Source organism: Cloeon dipterum, chromosome 4 (genome assembly GCF_949628265.1).
Source record: "Cloeon dipterum chromosome 4, ieCloDipt1.1, whole genome shotgun sequence".
NCBI lineage: Eukaryota > Metazoa > Arthropoda > Insecta > Ephemeroptera > Baetidae > Cloeon > Cloeon dipterum.
In genome coordinates, this window is record NC_088789.1 from 14,882,206 (window position 1) to 14,890,826 (window position 8,621).

Sequence of the window (8,621 nt, forward strand, 5' to 3'; positions counted from 1 at the left end):
CGTCAAACAAAAATTAACTGAAGAAAACAGATGCTTTGTAAACAATGCAATGCTGCGACGTCGAAATGAAAAATGAAGCAGTTAGCTCAAGTATGGAATTATTATTATTGAGTCATATCCCGTGCACGACAAATTACTTGAAAAGCGTTTTACAACTTTAAAAGTAAGCCTTTCTGTAATTTTAGTAATTTCTGAACAATCTAAAGTCTGTACGGCTTAGGCCATAAAGATAAATAATTCACCATTCATACACTTACTTTGTATGGTGCAATTACCTCGATTCAAAACACACACACATTTTCGCATACATTTGCAGTTGGAGAGCGAAAGAGAGATTGTATCGTCGCGCAAGACGCGATAAAACGTGAATTTTGATTAATACGGCCAGGATGGCGAAATTAAAGCGACATCCGCCCGCCGTAAATGCTAATTTATAGCCCGACGGACGCGCGCGTCTGATAATAACCTGGCGCGCGGAAACAAGCGGCACTCCCGCCGCGCCTGCCGCCCTTCGCTCGCTTTTCATTATTTTTTCCGCAAATGAGGCGCGAATTTCCAATCTACTCGGCCTTTTGTTGCACTTCTTGCTCGGCTGCAATGTCGTCAGCCGGCTCAATTATTGGTTCCTAGAATCGAGCTGCAGCTCCGCACACATGCAGATCACGCGTAAACATTCGCTGTGCTTCGTGGAATACCAATGAGCCCGCGTTGTGGAAAATCACGATTATTGAGTAATTAATTTGAAAAGGCGCGTCGTCGCACGGCTTTTTGCTATAAAAATGTAGTGTTTGAATTGCATTGAGGAATTGCAGTTGTATTTCCGTGAGATTAAGCTGAAAATTTGGTCAATACACTCCAAATGTTTTAGTGAGGCGTTACCTTCGTTTGATGATGGTACATATAGGTTTTATAAAATAATATTTAACGAATCTCTGATTTAAAAAATAATAACTTAATTTGAATGACAATTTTAATATCTACTAAGAAAGGATTTTTTCATTTTTAAGGCTTCGTCAGCTGACATAGAAAGTAATTCTGTGTAAATTTGTTTGTACCATCGAATAGCTCTTTGGTTTGTTTCGAATATAAAAACAGTGAGTTTTAACAAAACTATAAAAATCCTTAATATCTTTCAATATGAAACCGATTTTTTATAAGGTCATATTATTTTATGAGCAATATTCCACGTGAGATTGGGGAGCTGTTTGACGGATTTCTGGGACGTTGGAATTGTTGGAAATTTCAACTTTAAGTTCTAATTGTAAGTGAGAAGTTATGGGAGTCGAGGTCGAAAATGGTGATCGGTTGTCTAAATTTTGGGTATTTTAAAATCCCTGAAAATAAGAGTTCAAGTTGGAAAGAGTGGTGATATCTCAACTTAAACACAAAAAGTTACAGCCGCTCTTTCCAGATTGAACACTTATTTTCGGGGAAACCGACCACTTTTTTCGGCATCTGACCTCAACTTCCTCCTCAATTAGAACATACAGGAAACTTTGATTTCAGATAAAGTTACCAACGTCACTAAAACCCGTCCAATTGCTCCCCAATCTCGCGAGGAATTTCTCAGATATGAATATTATAAAATAGCTACGAGTGGCATGTATGTAATTCTAAAAATAATTAATGTAAAATTATTCACGAATACAAATTCGTAAAAAAATGGATTCTCCTCTAGCTCTCATATTCATTAAATTTTTACGATTTTGAAATAATTATGTATGATTACTCATACAACAGGATTTGTTATGATTGTGAGCCCTGAAATATCAACCAATATTTATTTACTGATCTTTTAAGCATCCATCTTTGCCGTATTGAATCCATCAGAATCATTGTTAAATTTAATGAAACTCAAAAGCAGATAATGGTAAAATAACTACACATTAATTGCTTTATAAATTTTGCCTTGATATTATTATTTTTTAAAAATTCCTCTTCGAAATTACAAAAAGACACACTGTATATCCAAATAAGAACTGCAAGTCGAGCCAAAATAAGCTGAAAGAAAAAAGCTGTGGATGCCTCGCAGCGCACGTGTCGCGAAATCGCCAGCAACCCGAGAGATAGGACAAGAAGCAAGTGGTCTTGGTGCTTCGAGCAGTCGCGCCATCTAAAGTGTCTACTTGGCGAAATTCGTCTCAAAGGACGTGCGGACGCCGCCGCCGTAGAGCACTCTTCATTACGCTTATATATAAATTCTCAAACTGAGGAGGGAATCTGGTTGACATAAAATCTAACTCGAAGCAAATTTGATGACTTTAGCTTTCCGCTCACCAGGACAAAATTAATATTGCAAAGAGTATAAAAGCAATTTATTTTTGAGCTGATTAATTTTTTGCAATAATGTTATATGTTTCCCTTTTTTAACATCGCTTTCGTTCAAATTTATTTTTATTCAAGTGACGAATTAAAAAAAATAGATTGATTTATCAATTATTTTGGTTTACGCTTATCTCAAAAACAATTTGTCTCTGTCATGTAATCGCACTAATTTCGCTTTTCTTGTGACACGTGTGCGTGGATTTTTTTAAGGCAATCTTCGTATATCTGGTCTTATCCAGACACGCACTTATTAGCCTGCTAGCATGCTTACTTAGAAACCTTTTTCATCTCTTTAGATCTGGTTCAGAAGTTGTAATAAATTTACTTGATTTTCTTACGCAAAGTGACGCAAGTGCCACCAAAGCTAGATAGTTTATATATATATTGTGTGGACAAATTTTTGTAAAGATTTACGGCTCAAAATGGCTGTCAATTGAATCCAATTTTTCTGAAATTTATCTCTGCTAATTTCGATCTCAAAATTTAGTGTTAATTTATTGTATCCTGTTTCTTAGTTCGCAAATTTAAAAGTAGTGAGTTTTATTTTATCATTTTATTTTTTTTAAACAATAATAGTATAGATTGTAAAGATATATATCCTGAAGTGAAAAATACTTTTTTTGTGCAGCATTAAAATAAATAAATTAAATCTTAACTAAACACAAGAAGTGAAGAAGTATATTATCAACGTTCACCGCGTTAGATTTTACTTAAACAGCTTTGGACAAAGTTAGCTTGTTTTTATCACAGTCTAGGAAATGGCAGCGCTAGAGGTTCATTGGTTTATCGCAAATTTTGCACTCACAGCATTTAGCATTACTTCATAAATTTACAAATGGCGCAATCAATAAATGACAAATAAAACTAATGCGATGATTTTGGATATATTTTTTTTCTTCGCAGGATATATTGATAAAAACAGGCTTCATCCTCTTTGACTTTCTTCAACCAGATAGACGGCGTCCGAATTGCGCCCTGTTTCATGAGTCAGCTTCCGTTGAGTTTAAAGCAAAAAATAACTTTTACATTTAAAAGTCGAAAGAAAGTAATCGATTTAAGAGGAAAATAAAGCAAATTTAAGCCCGTTTTTTATATTGCCACATCACATTACAAATTAATCGTTGGTAGCTAATTTTAACTAGTTTTATAGTCAGAATAATCAATTTTGAACGTTTGAATTTGACACATAAACAAGCATATTGATTTTTCCGTAAAAACAAAATGAGTTGGTGCCCTGAAGTTTGCACCAACGATTTTAACACACCCCAACAGTCCGTAATAATAATGCTTCTGTCATCGAAGCGAGTTAGCCAAGCGCGTATCTCTCTTCTCCGTAATCACTCTAAATTGGTCAATTATTACTGCAACCTACGCACAAGCAACAAAGTATATACGTACACACACACTCTCATACATACATATAATTCGATACGAAAACCGAGTCGCCGGCGCAGACAATGACCAGCACTCAGGGCTGCTTCAACGGCGACACTTTGGTCGCGAGTTTAGCCATGCGAAAGTATCGCCGCGTGCAGCATTTCCGATTTCACGAGCGCACACCTCGATTGCGCGAATTTCGTCGCCGGATTTGGTGCCATTGTTTTCCGCCGACAATGCATGGAGCGGCGCGTGGTGTGAGATCATTGTTTCCTTATCGCGGGTACTCACTTTATCTCGTTTGCAATATCTCTTGTGGACTAATTTTCTTGTTTCCACGCCAAAATCTTTCATTTTTTATTTTATTTGCATGATTTTCACGCATTTTTTAAAAGACATTACCGAGCAATCCAACCATCATTAGAAAAGGAGGAAATTTGTAACTTTGTTCTTAGTTAGTTCACCTATTATTTGCTCATCCTCCCCGATTATTCGTTTTCAAATTTAAATTAATGTGACAAAATTTAAGCCAGTGTAGCAGTTGTAATTTGTGGAAATATTTAAGTAAGTATATATTTTTTATTTTAAATTAATGATGCTATCAACTGGATCGACTCAGAAAGTTAAATTTTTTATGAATTTTTTAAACAGCTATTTTTCACTTGCAGAGGAAATCGAAGCCTTATATACAGAGGTATTTCTTATCGTATGCAGAAAAACCAAGGAGTGGGACCCGTGGGAGGCTGTCTCATTTTGGAAATGATTCCATTTGGTGTCAAGGCCATGTTTTTCAATATTATATATAATATAGTATTTTCGACAAATTGTAGATTGTTATGAAAATCTGAGTGCTTTGTAAAAGTTGCCAAATTCAATAGAATTTTGAAGAGACCATAGTTTCCCCTACGTCCAAAACCTTGATGCGTCTCGTGATATAGCGGGATTTTGATTAAATTTAAAATAAAAGTTAAAAGTTAAAAATTCGTAGAATGATCCTGAGAATTCAACTTAATTTTAGGAACAGATCCTCTCAGATTGATAAAAAAGTACTGCCTGGGAAACAAACCAAAAATAACTTTTCCCTTTTATGCGGGGTCACATTGCCCATTACAAATTCTGTAAAAATAGCGTTAGACAAATTTAGCCGCAAGGCTGTTTGAGGGTTTTTGATAACAAGCGCCGTTTCTTTTTTAGTGCCGAGAATATAATTTGTGCCGCACCGAATCTGGCCTCGACCGAAAATAATTATCGGAACGCATATATGCTCCAGCCAGACAAAATGTCAGACTGGCCAAACACGTCAAATTTCCTGGAACGAGCACCAAAACACGACCCAGCGAGTTGTTAAACTATAGCAAAGACCAGTCAAATTGTATTCCCACCAAGCTATTTTGAGGTGATTTCACCCTTGGCCACCAACGTGTTCTGGCCAGCTCCATTCGCCGAGAAAACTTCGCGGAAATTCTAATTAGCCCAGCAGGGTGTTCGATTTCTACCCGACAGTAACCACGGGGACACTTGTGCAGTCAGAAAATAAATGTAAATGCGCTCATATGTATTTCCCTAGAATGGCCAATGAGTCAGCAACAAATAAAATAGTAATTAAATAAATTTCTGACAACTCAATTAGAATTCGGTTGAATTAAATGTTACATTTGATCTTCAACCTTTAGTTTAAACCAAGTCATATATTTCTATCGAACAACCGCATCCATAGCTTTCTTATTTATTCATGTGACACACGAGCTATTTATCTTCTTCGTTTAAAATTGATTTCTCGGTTTGCAATAATCAATCACTAGGTGGACATTTGCAAAAGACGGCGAAAAAGTGCACGTGCAAAGCAAAGTAGGTTGCCATCAGATACTGAACTTCATGACCCAAAAAGATTTAGGGCGATTTCGGCGTCGGTGCGGCTACTTTTCTAACAACGGAGACCGGTGCTGTTTAGAACTCTGCAACAATTATCCGACTTAAGTGCGTGCGAAGGCATTCATCAACGCATTATATCGACGCTGCGTTCGCAATTTGCACCGGGTATCGATCCCCACGTGGAGGTCGGCTGATAAAAAAGATTCGCAATTTTCCGTCTGCCGGCACTCGCAAATTTCTGTTTCACGCTGGAAAAAAATTGTTAGGGTGAAAAAACGGCGAGCGGAAGGGTTGGCCGCCGCCGTCGCCGAGACACCCTGCCCGCTCCGCGCCGGCACACATAGGGGCAGAGATACTTGTGTGTGGATAGCATTGATTCGAGCTAGCTGCACAGACAGTCTACGCGGGGGCTGCTACGGCCGGTCGGCTGGCGGCCTCGCCGGCTGCCCGCCAATTGAAGGGTTCACCGCACCCACAGGGTCAAAAACCCGAATTTTCCTTCCTTTTCTCGGTGTCAGTCGGGCGAATTTGTGTGCGAGCGCGAGCAAGGCACACAGCAGCCAGCCAGCGAGCCAGCCAGCCAGCGAACCAGCAGTCGGGCAGTGTTTCAAGACCCAAGGCCGCCTCCAGGAAATCAATAATTTCACAGCTCGCCGTAATAATCGCACGAGCGGCGGCGGCACGCGCGCGGCCGTCGGGGTCGGCGGGGACAGCTCGGCCCCCGCAAGCGGACGGGTGGGTTGGCACCTACCTTGCGGTGCTGGACGCGGCCGGGACGGCTGGCAGCTCCACCAGAACGACACGTGCCGCAGCTGCCGCCGGCCCCGGGAGGCCCGGAGGCGGGCCGGGGGCGGCGGGACCCCGGGCCAGGGTCGGCCGGCGGCCGTGTCGGGAGGGTTGCACCGCGGGGTGGCAATGCGGAGCGGCGGGCAGACGATAAGAAGCACACATCAGGCGGCCGCGAGCCAGCCAGCCAGCCAGCGCGAGCGAGACGAACGGTGCACAAGCGCACTTGCAGCCTGCCTATACTTTGACCCAGCCATGGCGCAAAACAACTTGTGGGGGTAACCCAAATCGCGCACTGACTCCTTTTTTACTCGCACTTGCTCTCTCGGTGCGCTCTCTGTACATTACTCACTCGCACGGCGGCCGGCCGGCCGCAGCACTCACACACACACACACTCTCCTCGCCGCCCATGCGATCCGAATTATTATTATTTGCGCGATCGTCTTCGCCTGATAAGAGTTTCGTGACCCGAGCACCCCAGCCGCAGCCCCGCGACGCCTCTGTGTGTGTTTTGACGCCGACACATTCCCGACGAGAGAGCAATTTCTGCCTCCTTCCGTTTTCCGGCTGCATGGAAAAATTGATTGTCTCTCATTGTGATTGATTGATGCGAGACGAGCAGCCCTGCACTCATTATACCAAATGTCTGGGGTCGGTGTTCTTATTCCGGCATGAATTATTCAGATTTTCTCGAATGTATGAGGACCGAGGAGGCTTGCTGGAGGCGATTTCTCTGGAAATTAATTCAAATTTGAGGATATTGAAAAATTAGTTCAAGCGATACATCACTAAATTGAGATGGATAAAAATTAACACGTGTGCATCAAAATTTAAATATAAATGTTGCAAAACGACAGTTTGGAAAAGCTGCTTTTATTAAGGTGAAATTGTAATATGTTATTGTGGTTTGAAAAATCCCATCTATGGTCGTTAACGACTGAAATAAGATTTTAAAACCTACAGTCCGTTCTCTCTTTTAGTTTCAAAGACGTTGAAAAATGGCAGCGTTTTCCTTATTGCAAAATCGCTCAAGATGGTGGAATAAAGAGATAAGGAATAAGGAAAAGTGTACAAATATAAAGTGTTTCCTGGCTATGATAGTTTTTGTTGAATGGGTTCCACATGATGAAAAATTAAGCTGCACGATTTCATCGAGCGTTGCGAAGAAAGGAAAATGTTGCACGCCATTGTTAACATTTCGGTCCTTTCCCATTTTTTTCTTCTGCAAGACAAACACTTCTCGCGAGCAAAGAGCAAAATAGCTCGGTTGCCAGGCAAGCCGGCTGCCGGGCGAAATCGCGTCAGCCGGCGTTTTTCCGTCCAAATTTAGAGAGCGTGAGCGCGGTGCGCGCGCGGCGACACGAAATTTCCATCGGGCCGGTGCTTTTCCGAGCGCACGGCGAATGAGGAAATGTCGAGGTTGCGAATGTAAAAGATTTGCAGCTAGGCGCGTGCGAGTAGAAGAAGAAGAAGAAGTGTCGGCGGCTCGGTCGAGGGAGCTGCTCCGCGGCGGTGGGTCGGTCGGTCGGTCGGCTCGGCCGGGTATCGATTGTGGTCTATTTGCTGCACTAGCGTCCCTACTTTTCTGGCCCGGCCCGCTTATCCGCCGCCGCCGCCGCCACCGCCGCGCGCGCGGATTGCACTTGCAGCAGCAGTCGCACGGCCAGACAGCAAGGCCAGCCGGCAGACTTGTTGATTTTCCTGCGTGAAAAACTCATTCTTGGCCCGTTGCTCGCTCTTTCATGCCGCCTCCTTCGCCCACGCTACCCCGCCGCCGCCGCCGCCGCCACTGCCGCTTCGTTTGCTTCCCTCGCAGCCGCGGCCCCCGCCGCCGCCGCCAAGCCTTTTTTCCGCTTTTCGTCTGCCCAGACCGCGTGTCATGTGCTCTGCTCGCCTTTTTGCGCCAGACGTGCAGCATTTTGCACGTCCCTGGCAACTGTTGTCCCCCGCCCCCGGCGAGAAAAAACTGCTGCACTTTTACCAGGGCCTGCCTACGGCTCAACAATCGTCCCTTTCAAGTGACGCCATGAAGGAACGGCGCGAGCTGCAAAACTGCTTTTTGAGGATGTAGACAGCGTCGAATTTTAGTGCAGCTGAAGTTTTTTCGTTTTATGCTCCAGAATGTTGCCGTAATTTAATTAAATTTTATAAATTTTCTCGTCGAGGGTGCTTTTAGATTAGTATAGAAAGACTCTTATTAAATTGATGCTGATTAACTTCGTTGTTGAAATAAAATCGGAAACATTGTATTTCCTTGTTA

At 42.5% G+C, this 8,621-nt stretch overlaps 1 long non-coding RNA gene across 1 annotated transcript in view; it reads right to left on the reverse strand.

Annotated features, from left to right (window-relative positions):
* Positions 1-6,560, reverse strand: part of LOC135943605 (uncharacterized) — a 50,636-nt gene extending 44,076 nt beyond the window's left edge. Inside the window, exon 1 of the long non-coding RNA XR_010575232.1 lies at positions 6,326-6,560. This is a non-coding gene — a long non-coding RNA (uncharacterized LOC135943605). The remainder of the gene's footprint in view (positions 1-6,325) is intronic.
* Between the last annotated feature and the right edge of the window lie 2,061 nt (positions 6,561-8,621).